Genomic DNA, 19913 nt, shown 5'->3' with positions numbered 1-19913 from the left:
TCCCAGGGGCTGAGAACATGTGATTTTTCCTTTGTCATATAAAGTCCAGGAGCAGATACCCACTGTCCCTAATTTTGGGTGCCTCTTGATAGTTTATGTAACCCTCTTCAGAGCTATATAGTTTTTGTTTTGTTTTGTTTTTAATTTCCCCTTAAGGATCTTCCATTTGACTGGGATAAAATGTTTCCTGTTTGTATCTTGATACTGTGCCTAATAATTTCTTATGATGTTTCTATTGTTATCATTGCAGTCAATGAGTACTAACATTAACTATTTAAATAAACTATTTAAACAAATACCTATATGTATTAATACTTATTAGTATTATATTAAACAAATATGAATATTGAACAGAAGGCAGGATTCACATGGTCTTTAAAATACAGAAGAGAAAGTGAGAAGCTGGTGGCTCTTAATTATAATCCTAGCTCCTCAGGAGGCTGAGATCTGAGAATTGACAGTTGGAGCCAGCTCTGGCAGACAGATCCAGCTAATCAACAACCAAAAAGCCAGAACAGAAGGTATGGCTCAAAGAGTCCCAGTCTTGAGCAAAAATGCTGAGCTAGATTGTAAAGCCCCAGCATTGGCAATAAACAAAATAAGTAAGTAAATAAATAAATAAAGCAGAGGACCTTAAGTGTATTTCATATCTACAGAGGGCTGTTTTGCCTCCAGTTTGGAATAATTTTCAAGTACTGTGATGGAAAAGATCAAGAAGTTCTACAATGAGTTTTCGGGATAAACACAAGCAAATCGTGCTAGGTGAGCACTCATTCTTTTAGATGGCATCTAGCAGTGTCAATCTCATCTAGGGTCAAACTATAAGGGAACAGCTTGACATTGCATTTGTGCCCCTTGTGGGTATGTATTTTCTTTTCTTTCTTTCTTTCTTTCTTTCTTTCTTTCTTTCTTTCTTTCTTTTTTTTTTACTGTGAAGGTAGCTGTTATAGTCTTTATCATGCTCAATAGTGAGGCATATGAAATAGATCTAAGATGGCCACTTTTGTTTACTTGCTGAAACTGTGGAATAAAGTCTTTGGGTGAGCCACAAATACTGGGTTCTATGAAGCCTGTTGGCAAAGAAGAGGTCATACTCTTTCTCTTGATTTATGTCAGAGAAAGGAAGAGGAGAAGGATAAACCTTCACATTTTTAACTGAAAAACTGTTTGGAGCTGTCTAAATCTTACATAATACAGTGAAGTTAGATTCTGAGGTTAGAGGTGCACTTAGAGAAAAGCTTCAATTCACTGGTCTTACATTTATTTTGAGATAATAACTCATTGACTCTACCTGTATTTTCACAAGAAGAAATTGGATCCACTGGAACTGGACGGTCTGCCTCTGGGAGTAAACCCTTCTCTCTTTTCCAGCTATCTACAATGATCACACTGTAGATTGTGTAAGCTGAATATATAATACGCATGATCCTATTGTTGACTCAAACATGAGCATGACCTTGAACTCTCTTACATACATGAAAGAATTTTCTCCTTCTGGTCCTTCAATACAATTATAAAAACCTACTATGTTCCAAGCACTGGTTCCTGAAGCAGGCTATAAAAAGAGGTCATATGTATGGCCTCTGACTCACATTGCCTGTGTTTGCATCTTGTCCCCGTGGCTTGGTTGTCCTGTGATTTTGGGAAGCTTATTTAGGCTTAGTGTCCTTCTGTAAAGTGAATACAAGCTAGTAGTATTTGTCCTGTGTGGTTAAATAAATACTTATAATTACTTAGAGGAGATGAAAACTCAGTAGAATGAAATAATTGGGAAATCTTTTTAATAATGAATAATTTCTTTATTGATGGATCATTTTTGTATTTCACATGAAAACATTTTGCATTTTATTTTGCCAGTTGTGGGGCTTGAACTCAAGGCCCGAGCACTATCCTTGGACTTTTCTCAAGGCTGGAGCTCTACCACTTGAGCCACAGCACCACTTTTTTCTATGTATGTGGTACTGAGGAATCGAACCCGGGTCTTCACGCATGCTAGAAAAGCACTCTACCACCAGGCCAAACTCTCGGCCCCAATTGAGAAATTTTAATAATCTGTCACAGATAAACAACGAGTGACAATTTCCTCATACACTCATGATAGGTATGTTCACATGGTTGTTTGTTTCTTCATTTGAAAAGAGATCCCTGTTCTGGCACTGTGCTGGATCAGGGCTGAAAAGTGTAAGCTTTAGCAGGACGCGGTGGCTCATGCCTGTAATCCTAGCTACTCAGGAGGCTGAGATCTGAGGATCAAGGTTCAAAGCCAGCCAGGGCTGGACCTGAGATTCTTTTTTTTTGTTCATATATTTTTTATTGTAATTAATAGAAGGATTACATTATAGTAGCCAGATAGAAGGTGAATTAATTCACATACATTGATACCCTTTCTCATGTCTTGGTCCCCATTTCCCTCCCCCTACCCCACCCCTCATCTTGTTTGCCCCCCTTCCCTATCCAATTTCAAATAACCAAATATAAATATATCCAATATATCAGATAACAAAGTGAGATACTGTAACAAATAAGATAACCAAGGGACAGCAAAAGAGATGAGAGATAACATACTACATTAAGGACAACAATTACACATTATATGGCTTTTGTTTCTATATCCTAGAGGCCCTTTCATTTAGCGTCATACTGTATGGCCTTATGTATCTAGGTTTTGCTCTATTGCAAATCTCTGCTAGGAGAGCCCAAGGTTTCTACTGATTATGACAAATGAGGGAAACCATTGAGCCTATGTTCCTTTGAGTCTGGCTTACTTCACTTAATATGATTTTTTCTGTCTTTCCATTTCCTTGCAAATGGGGCGATGTCATTCTTTCTGACAGCAGCGTAGAATTCCATTGTGTTCAGATAACACATCTTGTTGATCCACTCATCAACTGAGGGACATTTGGGTTGGTTCCATATCTTTGCTAAGGTAAGTAGTGCTGCAATGAACATCATTGTGCTAGTGGATTTAGTATTGGACCTGAGATTCTTATCTCCAATTAACCTCTAGAAAATGGGAAGTGGGGCTTGGCTCCATGGTAGGGTGGTAGACCTGAGCTGAAGAGCTCAGGGACAGTGACCAGGCCGAGTTCAAACCACATGACCCACAAAGAAGAAAAGAAAAGAAAAGAGTAATCTTCACACTTATCTGAAAAGCATGGAGTTTCAATGTGTAAACAGAGAAAAGCTCATTTCATTTCCATGGTGAGTATAAGCCAGCGTCATGAATCTTGCCTATGGAGACTGGTACATACAACAGTGTTGGTGGTTTAGGTTGTAATGCTGAATCCACTCAATGTAAATCAAAAGGATGTGAAATGGAAAATGAATATCTAGGCGCACACAATATATATAAACACAAAAGACATACCTGTCCCATTAAACATTGTGTCTGATTTCGGCTTGTGATAACATGGAGTAATAGTTGAGAATGTTATTCTTTGTAATCAGGCTGCCTAGATTTGAACCCCAGCCTTACATCTCACTAACTGTGGCTGGGGGGAAATATTGTAGCTTCTCTGGTTCATTTAATTTTCAGGAAGATACAGACGATAATAATACTAGAGTTTTGAACTAAGGGCCTTGTGCTAGTAAGGCAAGCACTTTCACTCAAGTCCTTTTTTGCTTTAGTTTTATTTTTCAGATAAGGTCTTGCATTTTTGCCTAGGGCTGGCCTCAGTCTTTGGTTCCCCTCCAGCATAGCAGGGATTACAAGCGAGCCACCATATCTATCTTGCTTGCTAAGTTTTTGCCTAGATTAGTCTCAACCCAAGATGTTTCTATCTCTGCCTCTTAAGTAGCTGAGATTATATACGTGAATCACCACATTCAGGTTCACAACTTAATTCTGAAGTTTCTAAGGAAGGTTTTAGGTAAGTTAATGCATGTGAGCTGATGGTACTCAGGATTAGCCCAAAGCTTGAATCATTTTTTCTGAGAAAGATGAATAAGAGCACAGACCTACTCAACAAATAACTTGTGGAGTGACCTAACAAGGAAAAAATCTCTCAGAACCCAATTTCTTCATCTGTAAAGTAGATACAACAATACGTACACATGAAAAATTGCTTTGAGTAGTAAAGGAGATACTTCTTGACAATCAGCAGACTCTCAAAGGCATTTCTTTCTCTTCCCCTCCCTCCAAAAGCTTAAGGAGTATTTTTTAATGGGTGATGCTGATCAAGAAGTAGTGTATTCGGGAGTTTGGCCTAGTGGTAGAGTGCTTGCCTAGCATGCATGAAGACCGGGGTTTGAATCCTCGGTACCACATACATAGAAAAAAGCCGGAAGTGGTGCTGAGGCTCAAGTGGTAGAGCTCTAGCCTTGAGAAAATCCAAGGACAGCGCTCAAGCCCTGAGCTCAAGCCCAAGACTGACAAAAAAAATGGAGATACTAAAAAAAAATAATAACATTAATAAGCATTTGAGCCAGATAGTATGATAAAAGCTAAAGGCAACAAAAGTTGAAATGATATTTCTGGAAATTGCCAGTAAAAAAAATTATCACAGAAGGGCTGGGAGTTTGGCCTAGGGGTATAGTGCTTGCTTAGCATGCATGAAGACCCAGGTTCGATTCCTCGATACCACGTACATAGAAAAAAGCTGGAAGTGGTGCTGTGGCACTAGCCTTGAGGAAAGCCCAAGGACAGTGCTCAGGCCCTGAGTTTAAGCCCCAGGACTGGCAAAAAAAATTATCAGAGTGTATTTTTAGCATTTGAAATTCACCTTTTTAAACAAAATTTCTGTAAGCAGTAGAAGGAATAATTGATCCACATGAATTATTCTCTGATCATTTGTTAGAATATGAAATAATGAATTGGAATGAATTGAATGATAACTCTTTGAGTGAACAGCTATAAAACTCTTGATTCTAGCCGTCTGTGATGGCTCACACTTGTAATCCTAGCTACTCAGGAGGCTGAAATCTGAGGATCATAGTTCAAAGCCAGCCCGGGGCAATACAAAGCCGAGAGACTCTTATCTCCAATTAATCACTAGAAAATGGGAAGTGGGGCTCAAGGGTAGGGCAGTAGCCTTGAGATGAAGAGCTCAGGGATAGCATCCAGAGTTCAAGCCCCATGACCTACAAAAAACAAAAACAAAAACAAAACAAAAACCCTCTCGATTCTATATTCTTATTTGTAGTTATGCTGTGTGTGTGTGTGTGTTCAAGTACTGGGGCTTGACCTTAGGAACTGAATGTTGTCCCTTTAGCTTTTATGCTCAAAGCTGACACTCTACAACTTGAGTCACAGATCCACTTTTGGCTTTTTGGTGGTTAATTGGAGATAAAAGTCTCAGACATTTCTGACTTGCTAGGTCTGAACTTTGGTCCTCAGATCTCAGCATCCTGAGTAGCTAGGATTAGAGATATAAGCTACTGGCGCTTGTTTATGCTGCCTTTTATAAATAGGGCAGAACATGTGTCAATGAGAACAGAACTTTATCAGCAGGTCAAGTGCTAGACCAGTGTGACAGATACTCAAGTGCTGACTTTTACCCAGCACCTTTACCCTGGCATTCTTTCTCTGTTCCCTCTATTGCTTTGTTTCTGGAATAAGGATCATGGTCCAATTTCAGGTTAATTTCTCCATCTTATTCTCTCAAAGATTGAGATAAGAGCCCCAAAAGAGAAAGTGTTAAAATGCTTCACTAGTGACAAATTCCTCCTGCTTAAATGCTCCATAGCCGCAGTTACACAAAGCAAGGAATGAACTCCTGAACTTAATTCTGGGTATCACCTTTGTATCAGTTTCTCATCCAGTTTATCTAATGACTTGCCTTTTGCTATTAATCCATCTGGTTAAAAATGCATTGACACGTGGGCCCAGAGATGGCTAAAGGGTAGATGCTGCACAGAATCATAGCACTGCCAGCAGCAGTTAGCTTATCTGAACCTCACCTGAACAGCAGATCTTGCTTCTTCATGTGGCTGGGAATGGAAACATGGGAACACAAGGGGGAAATTTCAGTCTCCTTTTCACTAACCTACCTGCCCTTTCCTGCCAGAGTGCTTAGCAAGAAGTTCCGGAGCTTCGGCAGGTCAAATTCTCATTGTAGGAACAGTGTCAGGGTTGGAGTAAATCTCCAGCTTCTCTCATGTGTCTTAGGGCTTTAATGCAGGGTGATTGAACAACGAACCTCAGAGAAGGGGGACATTTTTTACATTCCACTGTGGCAGTAATCCTTTAAGCCAAACTCTCCTCACCCTCCTCCCCACCCCCCAGTCTGGCTCTATACTAAGTTCTTCAGGCTTCTTTCCAGCCACGCCATTCATGAAACAAACTTGATCATTAGGGATTTCTACTGCCGGGATCCACTCTCACTCTAAAGCTTAGGTGAGGACTAGCTTATTTTCTGCTCTGTACGGACAGGTTTGGACAGGCCTGAGTAGAAATGGAACTACTGGCTATTTACTGCCTGTAAAAGAAAGCTGGGAAAATCTGGTACAGATTAGGATGGGGAGAAGGCAACTTCAAAATCTTAGTTGATGACGTAGATGGCATTTTCCAAGTGTAGTTTTCTTATTTTGAAATAAATGTTCATATATATGTATATATATGCTGGGTGCAGTGACTCAAATATAGTCATAGGCAATTCTCAGACTAAAAGGGCACTTTAAGTGCATGTAGTCATCAAATGATTAATACTGAGAATCTTTAACAAATAACTAAAGAAAACTTCCAAATGGAAAAATGACACAGGCAAGCACTTTAGAAAAATAAAAATCTGCATGACAAGGTTTAAAACATTCATAGTTATCTTCACAGTCAAGAAAGTACAAATTAATGCCAGGTGCATTGTAATCCTAGCTACTCAGGAGACTGAGATCTGAGGATGAAGGTTCAAAATCAGCCCAGGCACAAAAGGACCTGAGACTCTTATCTCTAATTAACCTCTAGAAAACGGGAAATGGGGCTTGTCTGTAGGATAAGGTGGTACCCTTGAGCTGAAGAGCTCAGACCCAGGGGTAGGACAGTAGCCTTGAGCTGATGAGCTCAGGGACAGTGCCCAGGCCGAGTTCAAGCCCCATGACTCACTGTGTGTGTGTGTGTGTGTGTGTATGTGTGTGTGTACCACAGTTGAGATGGTATGAACTATTCTTGTCAGGATCTATTTGAATAAAAGAAAAAGCATCTAGAGAGAAATATACAAATTGCCAACCAGTGCATTATCAAAAAGTAAACACATTTGAATAATTACAAACCAGGTTAAAAATAGAGTGCTAGGTAAGCAGTCTCTATCTCTATTGAGTTCCTTCTCCTTTTTAGAAGTAAGTTTTTAGGGTGTGCATAACATCTTCTGCCCATTTTCTTCCTTCCAGACACTATTTTTCCAGGACTATGTCTCTTCCACTCTTCCTCTGTGTGTGTCTGTGTTTAAATAATTTTCTGCTCTATCTTTTATAGAAATGCAATACTATTGATACTATTGACTCTTCTCTTACCTTAAATATAAAATTCAGTAAAAAGAATTAAAAACAGATGGGATGGGAAGACAGAACACGACAGGGTGGGGAGTGTGGCCTCATGGTAGAGTGCTTGCCTAGCATGCACAAAGCCCTGGGTTCAGCTCTTCAGTACCGCAAACACAAAAAAAGCCAGAAATGGTGCTGTGGCTCAAGTGATAGAGCCCTAGACTTGAGAAAGCTCAGGAACAGTGTCCAGGCCCTGAGTTTAAGCCCTAGGACTGGCAAAAAAAAAAACAATAATAAAATGTCAAGGCAGCTGTGACCAGGTTTTCTTTGTTTTTAATTTCTCATTCACATAGATTCCACATGCAGGAAAGACTCAGAATCTTATTCTAACATTACAGGTAAGGAACCAGGCTCAAAGGGATTAGGTGCCTTCCTTTAGACTTTGGAAATGATCTCTTTGTAAGAACGCCACATAGAAAGATCCTGTCTTTCCATGTATAAAGGAAATTTTCACCAAGGAGGCAGATCCTCTTTCAGAATCCAGAAGAGAACAATCCAGACAAGTACAATCCAGAAGAGCACAACCAAGAAAACTGAGTACACACCATGGAGGTGGGAAGAGAGGAAAGAGAAGGGGAAGAGGAAAAAGCATCACTGGAGGTGTGTGTGTGTGTGTATGTGTATGTGTGGGGGGGTGTCTCATTCCTAGTTAGCCACTGTTACCTAGGTACAGTTTCCAGTACAGTTCCCAGTCTGCTGAAGTGTCTCAGCGGGGAACCAAACATCTGAGCTGGCTCCCGAGGCTCTTACCTTCAGACAAAGATATTATTGCTAGTAAGACAGCTGCTGGACAGATAGTGTGTCCTCAGAATCTCTCTTCCTCTCTTCCTCCCGTGCTCTGTCTCTGTCTCCTTCTCTCGGTCTTTCTCTGTCTCTGTCTGTCTGTCTGTCTCTGTGTCTCTCCCGTCTCTGTCTCTGTCTCTGTCTCTGTCTCCCTCTCCCTTTCTCTCTCTCTGTCTCTCTCTGTCTCTCTCTCTCTCTCCGTCTCTCTCTCTGTCTGTCTCTGTCTCTCTGTCTCTGTCTCTGTCTCTGTCTCTGTCTCTCTCTCTGTCTTTCTGTCTCTCTCTCTCTCCCTGTCTCTGTCTCTCTCTCTGTCTCTGTCTCTCTGTCTCTCCGTCTCTCTCTGTCTCTCTGTCTCTCTCTCTGTCTCTCTCTCTCCCTGTCTCTGTCTCTGTCTCTCTGTCTCTCTGTCCCTCCCTCCCTCCCTCCCTCCCTCCCTCCCTCCCTCCCTCCCTCCCTCCCTCCCTCTCTCTCTCTCTCTCTCTCTCTCTCTCTCTCTCTCTCTCTCTCTCTTCTCTCTCTCTCTCTCTCTCTCTCTCTCTCTCTCTTCTCTCTCTTCTCTCTCTTCTCTCTGCGTTCCGTGTGCACTGAGGGGCACCCTCCTCCTTTGCCCAGCAGCTGTCACAAGAACAGCACTTGGATCTTTACTCTCCACTGCCCAGGAGCACCGACTTCTCAAAGTTCGAATGCCTGGTTCTCTGGGATTCCTGCCAATCGGGTAGACAGCTCCGGCCAGAGGCGCGTCCGGTGGCCCTGGGAGCCAGGGAGACCCGGGAGAGGCTGGCATTCGGGTCCAGATCCAAGCTGTCCACGAATGCACGGGGCGAAGGGCGAGCCCGGCCTGGGCACAAGGGTGCGGGGGGCGGCGGCGGAGATCCAGCAGCGCCGGGAGACGCGCGCGAGTGGCCCCGACAGGACGCCTGCCCGGCAGTGTCCACCCCTCCTGCGGCCTTGGTGAATCCTGGCCGGACAGGGCTGTGGCCGGCCATGCCCCCCTTCCTTTTTGGCCGAGTTTGCAGCCACGACAGCAGGCGCAGCGCCCTTACCACCCGCTTTTCCTCCTCCATCTACCACCACCATCACCACCACCACCACCACCATCACCACCACCACCATCACCACCCCCTCTTCCCCCTCCCCCTCCTCCCCTCCCCCTCCTCCCTTCCCCCTCCTCCTCTCCCCCTCCCCCTCCTCCTCGTCTTCCTCCCTCCTCCCTCCTCCCTTCTCCCTCCTCCCTCCTCCCTCCTCTCTCCTCTCTCCTCTTCCTCCTCCCCTTGCAGCTCAGACATAACCGGTTCAGACTGGCCTGGGTGCCACGCAAAGACGAAAGATCAGAGTGGGGTAGGGGGATCACGGGGGATAACTTCCCGGGGCGCAGGAGGAGGAGGAGGTGGGGGGGCGCCCCTGGAAGAGGCGGGTCTGTGCGGCTCAGCCCGGCCACCGCCACGGCGGGGCGCCGCGGGCGCGGAGGGCGGCGGCGCGGGGAGCCGCGCGTAACGGGACCGCTCGCCCAATACCGCGCCGGGGGCCGGGTCCCGGGATAAAAAGCCGCCCGGCCCGGCGGCCGGTGTCCACCGCCCCATCCACCCGGGGCTCTGCGCTCGGGGCTGCGCCCCGGAGCCCCCGCGCAGGCCGGGACTCAGGTAAAGCGCTGTGGCTCGCGGGGAGGGTCCCCGGGGCAGGCGATCGCCCGGGTGGAGAGGTTCGAAGTCCAGGGTGCGGCGAGGAACTCCTCCGCCTCTGGACCGAACCCCGAGGTGGCGGCGACGCCGCGGTCCCCGGGCCGGGCAGCGGGCAGCCGGTTTCTAGATCTGGGGCGCGTGCCAGGGGCTGAAAGTGCCCGCCTCGCGCTGGCATGCACCCCTTTGGCACTCTGTTCTTGGAAACGGGGTGCTTCTCCGCGATGGGCACCATTTCCCAGAAACCCAGCAGCTGCATTTTTATTTTATTTTTATTTTTTTTTTGCACGGACTATTAGAGAAAAAGACAGGTGCTCTTAGGGGACAGAAGAGTACCCCTAGATAGGACCTGTCCCCGCACGCCCCTCGAGAGTTTCTGTGGCAGAGCCACGACAGTTGTGAGACTTAACTGGGACTCCATTTTTCTCAGGTTCCTTTGGGCCTCCAGCTCCCCAGATTAAGAGCAGGTGCGCACGGGTGCCCAGGGAAGGGAGTCGGGGGTGGGGCGACCCTGGTTCTCCTCCGTGGGGGCGGGGGTGGGGGGGGCAGGAGGGGACAGGCAGATGTGCCCTGCAGTACCAGGTTCAGCAAAGCCAGGTCAGCGTTGGGCGAAGGCAGGCGTGGAAGCGGGGCGGGGGGGTCACTTGGTACTTACTAAGCTTGCTCTGGATACCTTTTCCCGGCCTCACGAGCTCCCCACAGGCTTTGGAGAGCTGATTATCATTTGTCACCTTGGCCATGCCAAAGCAAATCGGCCCTTGACTTTCACCCGTGGCATGTCGACAGCGATGATCCCCAAAAGTTTAGGCAGCATTTACAGGACATATATTAACTTCTATAAGTTCATGGATTCTTGAACTCCAGCCTAGTCCTGGTGTTGATGAGAATTCTCTCAAAGACACAGCTGGCTGAAATAAAGCAAGTGATGGAGAAGGCAAGAAGTGAAAGGACGGACGATTCTTTACAGGATCACAGACTAAACGATATGCACTGTTGAAGACAATAGATTTAGTACTCTGTCACTATCACAAACACCTCCCTCCCCCCAAAAAAAGTTCTTGGAAATATAAATAATAAAATCACTTAACCTGCTACAATCCATGCTTTCAGCACTAGTGATGGCCTAAGACGATTTCTTGGTTCCTTCCCTGGGTTTGTTATGCCTGAAGGACTAGTATCGGGAAGGGAAAAGGAATATTGGGTAGATCAGGGCATTAGGAGTCTTTTCTGGCCTCTAGATTTGAGAAGTCAATGACTAGTATTTATACATTGGTTGATATCTGCATGCTTAGTGGAACAGATTGTAATGTTTGGGAATGGATCTGATCATGAAACTGGAGCTAGACAAACATTAGAAGTGGGCAAATTTACAAGGTTTTTTTTTTTTTCTGGTGGGTCGTGGGGGGCTCAAACTCAGCCTGGGCTCTGTCCCTGAGCTCTTCAGCTGGAGGCTGTCGCCCTACCCCTGGGCCTGGGCATTGTTCCTGAGCTCTTCAGCTCAAGGCCATCACCCTACCCTTGAGCCAAGCCCCACTTCCCGTTTTCTAGAGGTTAATTGAGATAAGAGTCTCAGGTCCTTTTGTGTCTGGGCTGACTTTGAACCTTGATCCTCCCATCTCAGCCTCCTGAGTTGCAAGGATTACAGGCATGAGGCACCTCCCTAACTAAATTTACAAGTTTTAACATCTCACCCTTATCTTCTGAACTCTGGAAAAAAAAATGGTCTTTTCTACAGTGAAAAGATGTCTTGAAGATTATTCATAAACTGCATTTGGGTATAGAAAGCCCAGAGGAAGGAAGGTAAAATGAAGTAATGTCTTGCTTCAGTGACTACAGTTTTCTAGGAAAGTATCTTCTGCTGACTTCAATTATAACTAAAGCTAGTGGGGAAAAAAAAACACGCATGAATTGTGGGTTCTCTAGTGTTTTTCTTTGGGAGTCTCTTTGTAGACACAAATACATTCTCTGTGGATAAAGGCATTGAACTATACTTAAAATTGAATTCAAGGAAAAAAAGGCCTGGTTCCTTCCTTAAAGAGTTTAGTCTAGTCGGAAAGATGGACATGTTTACAAAAATCTATAATACAAACTAGCACAAATGAAGTCAGATGACAGAGCCTTTAGTCATGTGCTATTAAAGGCCAAAGAAAAGGAGAGGTTCACTGGAGGTTACAAGCAGAAACGTTTTGTGGTAAATGCAGCATTTCAGCTGGGACTTGAAGTGATTTCCCTGAAAAAAATCTCTGGAACAGTAGTATAGCACAAGTGTGGATGTCTGGTGTACTCAAAGGAAGCAGAACCTCTTAGAATAACTGGAATTTTTAATTTAAAATTGATAAGACTAGGAGGTGAGAATGGGGCTAGATTGTGGGGAAAATGGTGGAATCCTATGCTAAGAAGTTAAAATGTGATTATTAGTATTATCTTTGCTGACAATGGCTGCAGGGTTAACTATATTGCTTGCCTTGAAAGTTAGTTTTCTGAATTTCTTCTTAAAATAAGTGATTAAAATCTCCCTGTTGTTTCTTTTCAATTAATGTTGCTATTAAAAGAATAACATGGGGGCCGGGAGTTTGGCCTAGTGGTTAAAGTGTTTGCCTAGCATGCATGAAGACCCGGGTTCGATTCCTTGGTACCACATACATAGAAAAAAGCCGGAAGTGGTGCTGAGGCTCAAGTGGTAGAGCTCTAGCCTTGAGAAAGTCCAAGGACAGTGCTCAGACCCTGAGCTCAAGCCCAGGACTGGAAAAAAAAAAGTAACATGTTTAGATTAGTTTTCATTGTTTCATTCAAATTTGATGCTGTTTTTCCTTCAAATCTTCTGTCTATGGTAGAATAACTCCTAGGTTGATTCAGCCCATAGATAAGGAAACATTGATACTTTCCTGGGCTACTTTCTATTTTGTTTTCATTGTTAGTAATAACAGTAGTAATAGTTATTAGACATGCATGTCAAGGGAGCCCTGTATTATATAGTCACACACATATACACATATATATACATATACATACATATATATATGCCAGTCCTGGGGCTTGAACTGAGGGCAAGAGCACTATCTTTGAGCTTTCTCAAGGCTAGAGATCTACCACTTGAGCCACAGAACTACTTCTGGCTTTTTCTGTGTATGTGGTGCCAAGGAATTGAACCCAGAGCTTTGTGACTGCTAGGTAAGCACTTTACCACTAAGCCACACTCCCAGCCCAAGTTACACTAGCCTTTTCTTTCTGTCATCATCTCACAATTCAGATTATTTTCACTCTATACTGTTAGCATTGAGGCAATTATCAATGCCTTCATGCATCTTCAAACTATTATGAGAGAATGATATGGTGTTACATGTCTGTAATAACACTATTTGAAAGGCTGAGGTAAGCAAATTGTGAGTTCAAACATATATACTGTTTCTTATCCAAACCAATATTACTTAAGTGAAGAAACAAAAACTATAATTTAACTTTGTATTTAACCCACTTAAAATAAATTCTTAGACACTTTGAGCTGAGACAGGACATGGGAGGAGAAAAACATTAGCTTTAGCTATGAAGAACAAACTAATGAAATTTCCCATTCCATATTCCAATATTTTCATGATTCCCAGTAATATCTCCAACTGTACTAGGAAATTTTATATTTTACCACCCAACCTACAGCTCTATACATCTGAATGTCTTGCTAAAGTGTATATTCAAGCAACAGATTGGATCATGCATAGACATGTGTAAATTATTTAGAACAGGTACTAAACAGAATACTTCTGTGTCTCTAGCATCATCCTCTATAATTTTTTTCTACCAGAACATCTTTTGGGACCCAGCTTTGGGTAGGGTTGTGTGAGATGAAGATAAAGTATAGCAATAGTTTTAGTAACTCACTGACAGGATAAGGCATGGAGAAGATGATGCCACGCTTTGGCTATGCTTCTGGCCCTCATTTTGTCTGTGTTTAGTCTCTAGAGCCTCTCTTGAGCCTCTAGACTTTTCAACATTTACTGACTCTGAATAATGAACACATCTTGCTCTTTTCTCACCTGAAGGCAGTACTTAGATGAAGATTCAATGGATTGTTGACTAAGGCATCTCAATACTGCTCTCTCCCTTAGCGTGACATTGTGAAACCTCCATTTTCTCCTGTGTTAACTGAGTGGCCAAGTAAGGTTAATGGATGACATATTCACAAGGTTGACTCAGGTGTCCCTGAGTGAATGAGCAAAGAGGACAGGATGGTGGGGGAGAAGGAGTAGGTGGAAACAGGAGAAACTTTTTTTTTTTTTTGCCAGTCCTGGGCTTGGGCTCAGGGCCTGAGCACTGTCCTTGGACTTTCTCAAGGCTAGCACTCTACCACTTGAGCCACAGCACCACTTCTGGCTTTTTTTTTCTATGTATGTGGTACCAAGGAATCAAACCTGGGTCTTCGTGCATGCTAGGCCAAACTCCCAGCCCCAGGAGAAACTTTTAAGTGCAAGGCAGTCTGGATCCTGTGTCAGGAAGGCATTAGGGAGTAGCAGAACTGGGGACTGGGAGTTTGGCTTAGTGCTAGAGTGCTTGTCTAGCATGCAGAAAGACCTGGGTTTGATTCCACTGTAGCACTTATATAGAAAAAGCTGGAAGTGGTGCTGTGGCTCAAGTGGTAGATCCCTAGCCTTGGGAAAGCCCAAGGACAGTGCCCAGGCCCTGAGTTCAAGCCCTAGGACTGGTCAAAAAAAAAAAAGGAAAAAAGAACTGAAAACGTTTTGCCCAATCCATAAAGGGTGTAACTTATTGAATTTTAGTTAACAGTTGTATTACAATGAGAGCACAGTGTTACCAAAACTTTGGATCTTTTGAGAGAACTCTAAAATTCAGATTTTTTTTCTTAAATGGGAAATCTTCCAGCTTTACAGTATCTCACTTTGTTATCAGATATATTGGATATATTTGTATTTGGTTATTTGAAATTGGATAGGGAAGGGGGGAAAACAAGATGAGGGATGGGGGTGGGGAGGAGGGAAATGGGGACCAAGACATGAGAAAGGGTATCAATGTATGTGAATTAATGCACCTTCTATCTGGCGAATATAATGTAACCCTTCTATTAATTACAATAAAAAATATATGAACAATAAAAAAAAGAATCTCAGGTCCAACCCTGGCTGGCTTTGAACCTTGATCCTCATATATCAGCCTCCTGAGTAGCTATACAGGTGCGAGCCAGCTCCATTTGATCTCTTAACATATCTCTTTCCCTTTTGCTGGAACATATCATTGAATCCCCTATATCTGAACAATGGATATACTTCTGATTGAATTCAGAGGCTCCAGGAGTGAAATACTTGTGTTAAATTTTCATTCCATGGACAATTATTATACAATTATTATGATGTAATGTCAAAACTCAGAGATAATACTTCAAGCATTTTCTTTCCCATCCTATTTCTCATCCCAATGTGAAATAACCAGATACTAAGAAATTGTTTCTAGCTTTGTACTTGGACAAAATATCTGCATGCTTAATCATATGTGCTGTCCCACTTTTTAAACATAGCTATCAGAGGATGTCCTTGAATTCCAAATTCCATATTGGTGAACAATTTGTAGACTTGGCTTTTGTGAGTTGAGGCAATATAGCAGCTTAGATTTTTTTTTTTGCCGGTTGTGGGCTTGAGCTCAGGGCCTGAGCAGTGTCCTTGGACTTTCTCAAGGTTAGAGCTCTACCATTTGAGCCTCAGCACCACTTCTGGCTTTTTTTTTTTCCTATGTGTGTGGTACTGAGGAATCAAACCAGATCTTCGTGCATGCTAGTCAAGCACTCTACCAGTAGGCCAAACTCCTGGCCCAGCAGTTTAGATTTTTATGAAAGAATATCTGTATGGATCAATAAAGGAAAAAAAGACAAAAATAATAGATTTTCATATTAATTCAAACCTAAAATTTCCTTAGTAACTCTGGTTCTTTGAGCTATATAGCGTAACTTATTATGAGTAATTTCTCTTTTTTCTTTTTGTCTTTGGTGGAGTTTGAACTCAGAGTCTCATGATTGTTTGGCTTCTCTTGCTCATGAGTCCAGCCTTGCTTTTTCCTGTTATTTTGATGAGGAAGTTTCACAAACCTTTCTGTCCAGACTAGTGTCTACTTATGGTCAGATTTGAAGTAGAGAGAATTAAATGTGTGAGCTACTGGTACCAGGCTGTCATTCTTAGTCATGGCTTCTGTAATAAGTTCTTGGCTTTATGTCAATGAACTATTTTACAAACAAGTGAAATAACGTATTTTAAGTTGAGGAGGCAGACAGCACTTCACTCTAACTTGGAGTCTCTAGCAGATGTTGACAATAGAAAGGAAACATCTGAGCAAATAAAAGGAGAACACCTTGTTTAGAAATGCCACCAAATATACCCGATGGCCTGAGATGATTACTAGAGGATAAATACAAGGCTCTGGATGACAGCTTTGAGCCTGTTTGTCCCTGTGCTCAGTCCAGGCTCTCACGAATCAGTGTTTCCTTGAACTTTAGATGCTACCCATCACGTAAGGTTGAACATTTATTGAAGGTAAACAGCTCTTTATCTTTGGAATTTTCTTTTTCTTTTTACTTGACACATAATATGTGCTCACATGTATAGGGTACAAGATGAGAGTTAATGCATGTTTACAGATGATCAAATGGTAATGATCTCATCAGCGTAAGTAGTGTTTCTTTCTCCTCAAACATTTATTATTTTATCTGTTGGATTCCTTTGACCTTTTCCAGTTACTTTGAGATATATAATAATAAATTACCTCTAATTACCTCCCTGTACTATAGAACATTAGAATGAATTCCTATCTAAATTTTGATACCTATTACCCAACCTCTCTTTTGATCCCTCTTTAGCCACCAAACATATATTTATCCTATGTTAAAAAATATTTAGTTTTGGGCTGGGAGTTTGGCCTAGTGGTAGAGTGCTTGCCTAGCATGCATGAAGACCAGGGTTCGATTCCTCAGTACCCCACATACATAGCAAAAAGCCAGAAGTGGTGCTGAGGCTCAAGTGGTAGAGCTCTAGCTTTAAGAAAGTCCAAGGACAGTGCTCAAACCCTGAGCTCAAGCCCAGGACTGGCAAAAAAAATAATAATAATAATTAGTTTTAGCCATGTTCCAGTGGCTATTCAGGGGGTTGAGATTTAAGGATTGAGGTTTCATGCCATCCTGGGCAGACAGATGTCTGAGACTCTTATCTTTATTTAAGCATCAAAAAGTCAGAAGTGGAGATATGGCCCAAGTTGTAAACACAAACCTTAAGCAAAAAAATAAAAAGCTGAGCAAGAGGTACTGGGTTCAAGCCTCAAAAATAGAAAAGAAAAAAGAGATTTAAAAATCAATTTTTTTTTGTATTTATCCATGCATTTGGCTAACCTTTCAGAGACAGGGGTGTGGACTCAGCTCCACTTGGGCAAATACCCCATCTTGGGTAACTCACAATGCTTCTGAATGCATCCAGTTCATTTTGTTGAATTGAAAGACATTTGTTGAAAGGCATTTAATCATTTGAATGTAGATGAGTGAATTTCCTATGTATCCATTCTTGCATTTCTTAAAAGATTTGCTCAGTTTTTACTATGTGTCTGTCATTATTTTTAGTTGCATGGAATATAGGCTGGGCTTTAGGGTTAGAGCCCTTAAAATGATAGTAATCAGTTATAATAAATGTTATGACAGCAAGGCTACCTTTGCTGTGTGAGGTTTCAGAGGAAAGATGACTTAACTATTGGAGAGTTATATTATAGTGTCCAGAAAGGGAAAATATAAACACATTTGGGCTCATATTGGAAAGAAGAACAGGAATTTGTCAAGCGGGCGCATTGGAGAGAGTTATTCCAGCTGTCTCCCACAGCTGGGCCCTGAAGGTCTACATGCTGTGTTATGAGCTGTGGTGTGGGACCCACAGGTTTGTGGAGCCTAAAGAATGTCATTGGCCTCCTGCGCCTTACAAAACCTTTGCACTGACACGAAAACCGGAAGACTTGGGTAATAAGTTGGCAGTTTAAAGATCCACATATATAGTGTTCCATAACCAAGACAGATGTATGAAATCAATTTTTTCTTTCACTTATAATTTTTGAAACCCATTATAGTTTTAGTGATGGAAGCAGTCCCAGTGAAGCTAGCTGCTTCTCAGTGAAGCTCTATTTGGATGGAAATTGTAAATGGATAAAGAAATCGCAATTCTACAGAAGTAGAATTTCTACGGTTGGTAGTCCTGGGTCCAGGACTGACAAGACTTAGAGACTATGAAGCATCACTCATGCACAGATAGAATAGTAATGGCACCTGGGCCTTGAAAGTCAGAGATCATTCTGGATGCTCAGGTTTGAAGCTTGTTTCTCTGGGTTTTGACTGCTAGTAGCCCAGCATTTTGCAGTTAGTGAAACTCTTGGCTCTAAGTAGCAGCTAAGAAAAGCAGCAGCCAGTATCAGCTAGTATTATAATTCCCAAGCATGGGTTCTGGGACCGTCAGCGTTTACATCAGTTAGTATTGCAGCTCCTGAGGCTTACATGTTGGGACCCTCAGCCTTTAAGACTTGGTGTTTGCCTTCTTGGCTTTCTGCCTATCTTGCCTTCTTTCTTTGTTTGTTGCTTCTGTTCTCACTGCTTCTGTCCTCCAGCAATGACTTTTGCTGCTGCACTGCTCCACTATCTCCTCTTCATGTTACCAGCACAGGCTGCTGTACTATGAAACAAATCAGAAGTAGGCCAAGAAAAGACCATCATGGAGAACTGTTTTCAGGGGACTAATGTTGCAATAACACAGGGACAGCACAGGGAAATTGACTTCTGGTTGGCTTGAACAGTGAAATTAACAGCCTGCTTAAATACCTGGGGGCAGGAGGAAAGTGGGGAAGGAGAGAGAGAAAGAGGAGAGAGGAGAATGCACACATAGGTACGGTATGCAAATGAAGGACTATATTTATACCAATCATAGCACAGCTTCCAGTTCCACCAATCACTGGCTTCTTGTCATCTTACTGAGGAGTTTTTTTTTTTTTTTTATCTTGAGTAAGAACAGCTGAAGGGTCATCTAAAAGTTCACCCAGGCTTTTTTTTCCTGGGATGCTGCCTATCAAGGCAGCAAGCTTTCTGAAGTAACTGTGACTGGAATAGGGTCTTCTGAAGCAGGAGTTGTGGTAGTCTTTGAAATTAAGAGTACTCTGAGAAGTGACTGTAAATTGTCCAAAACATCCAGGCTTCCATGAGAATACTCAGGTCAGTTATCAAAGAAAGGACTGACAGCTATCTACTCCAGGTTGCCAGCCACAGGGAAGGGTCTGTTCACTACCGTCTGTGCGAGAGTGCTTAAAGAACAAAAAGTTCCTCTGAAAAGGACTAATTATTCTATTATTTCTTCTATTTTCACTAAAAAATCTGTTAATATGCAGATAAGGATATCTATCTATCTATCTATCTATCTATATCAGACCTTATTCCATTACAGACATTATTCCTCTTCTGTGTTTCCCAAACATTTTATAGGAAAAAAAATATATATCTTTTGCCATGGTTATCTTGTCACAGGATTCAGCTGACCGAGTAAAGGTGACCACAAAGAATTCAAAGGATACAGAGGAGCTGCAGAGGAGACTTAATTATTAACAAAAGCAGAGCCAAGGCAGAGCAAATGTGCTCTGTCCACATGGGAGAGCAGACTCAAGAAAGGAGCTAGTATGCTGAGGATCCCTGTAGACTGAGACTTTTCTACAGACATGTAGCCAGTGAATTCTGAGAAACTAGGTAGTATGTCATTAACTTCTGGTTTTGCTGTCATGGAGGTGGGGGGGGGGTTATTTCCTGGCTTTGGATGATCAGACCAGAGCTGTCATGTTCTGTGAGCCTAGGGTCAGCAAGACCCTGTGTATGTCACAACTCATGTCAGCAGTCCAAGAAGCTATTCCTTATCAAAATCTCTTTCAGTTTTCCTGACTTGCTGCCTACAAGAGTTTTTTTTTCTATTTCTACTGAAA

At 42.7% G+C, this 19913-nt stretch overlaps 1 protein-coding gene across 2 annotated transcripts in view; it reads left to right on the top strand.

Annotated features, from left to right (window-relative positions):
- Slc16a9 (solute carrier family 16 member 9) overlaps positions 1-19913 on the top strand; it is a 42553-nt gene that overhangs the window by 245 nt on the left and 22395 nt on the right. Inside the window, exon 2 of one of the 2 annotated variants that reach the window (XM_090346377.1) lies at positions 657-762. The gene's annotated coding sequence lies outside the window, so the exon portion shown is untranslated. Of the gene's footprint in view, positions 1-656; positions 763-9576; positions 9897-19913 lie in introns of those variants that run through there. The other variant, XM_090346378.1, reaches the window with a different exon arrangement.

Source organism: Megascapheus bottae, chromosome 15, assembly GCF_031878675.1.
Source record: "Megascapheus bottae isolate mThoBot1 chromosome 15, mThoBot2.hap1, whole genome shotgun sequence".
NCBI lineage: Eukaryota > Metazoa > Chordata > Mammalia > Rodentia > Geomyidae > Megascapheus > Megascapheus bottae.
The sequence above is the reverse complement of the archived record's forward strand: the minus strand, read 5'-3'. Positions and strand labels throughout refer to the sequence as shown.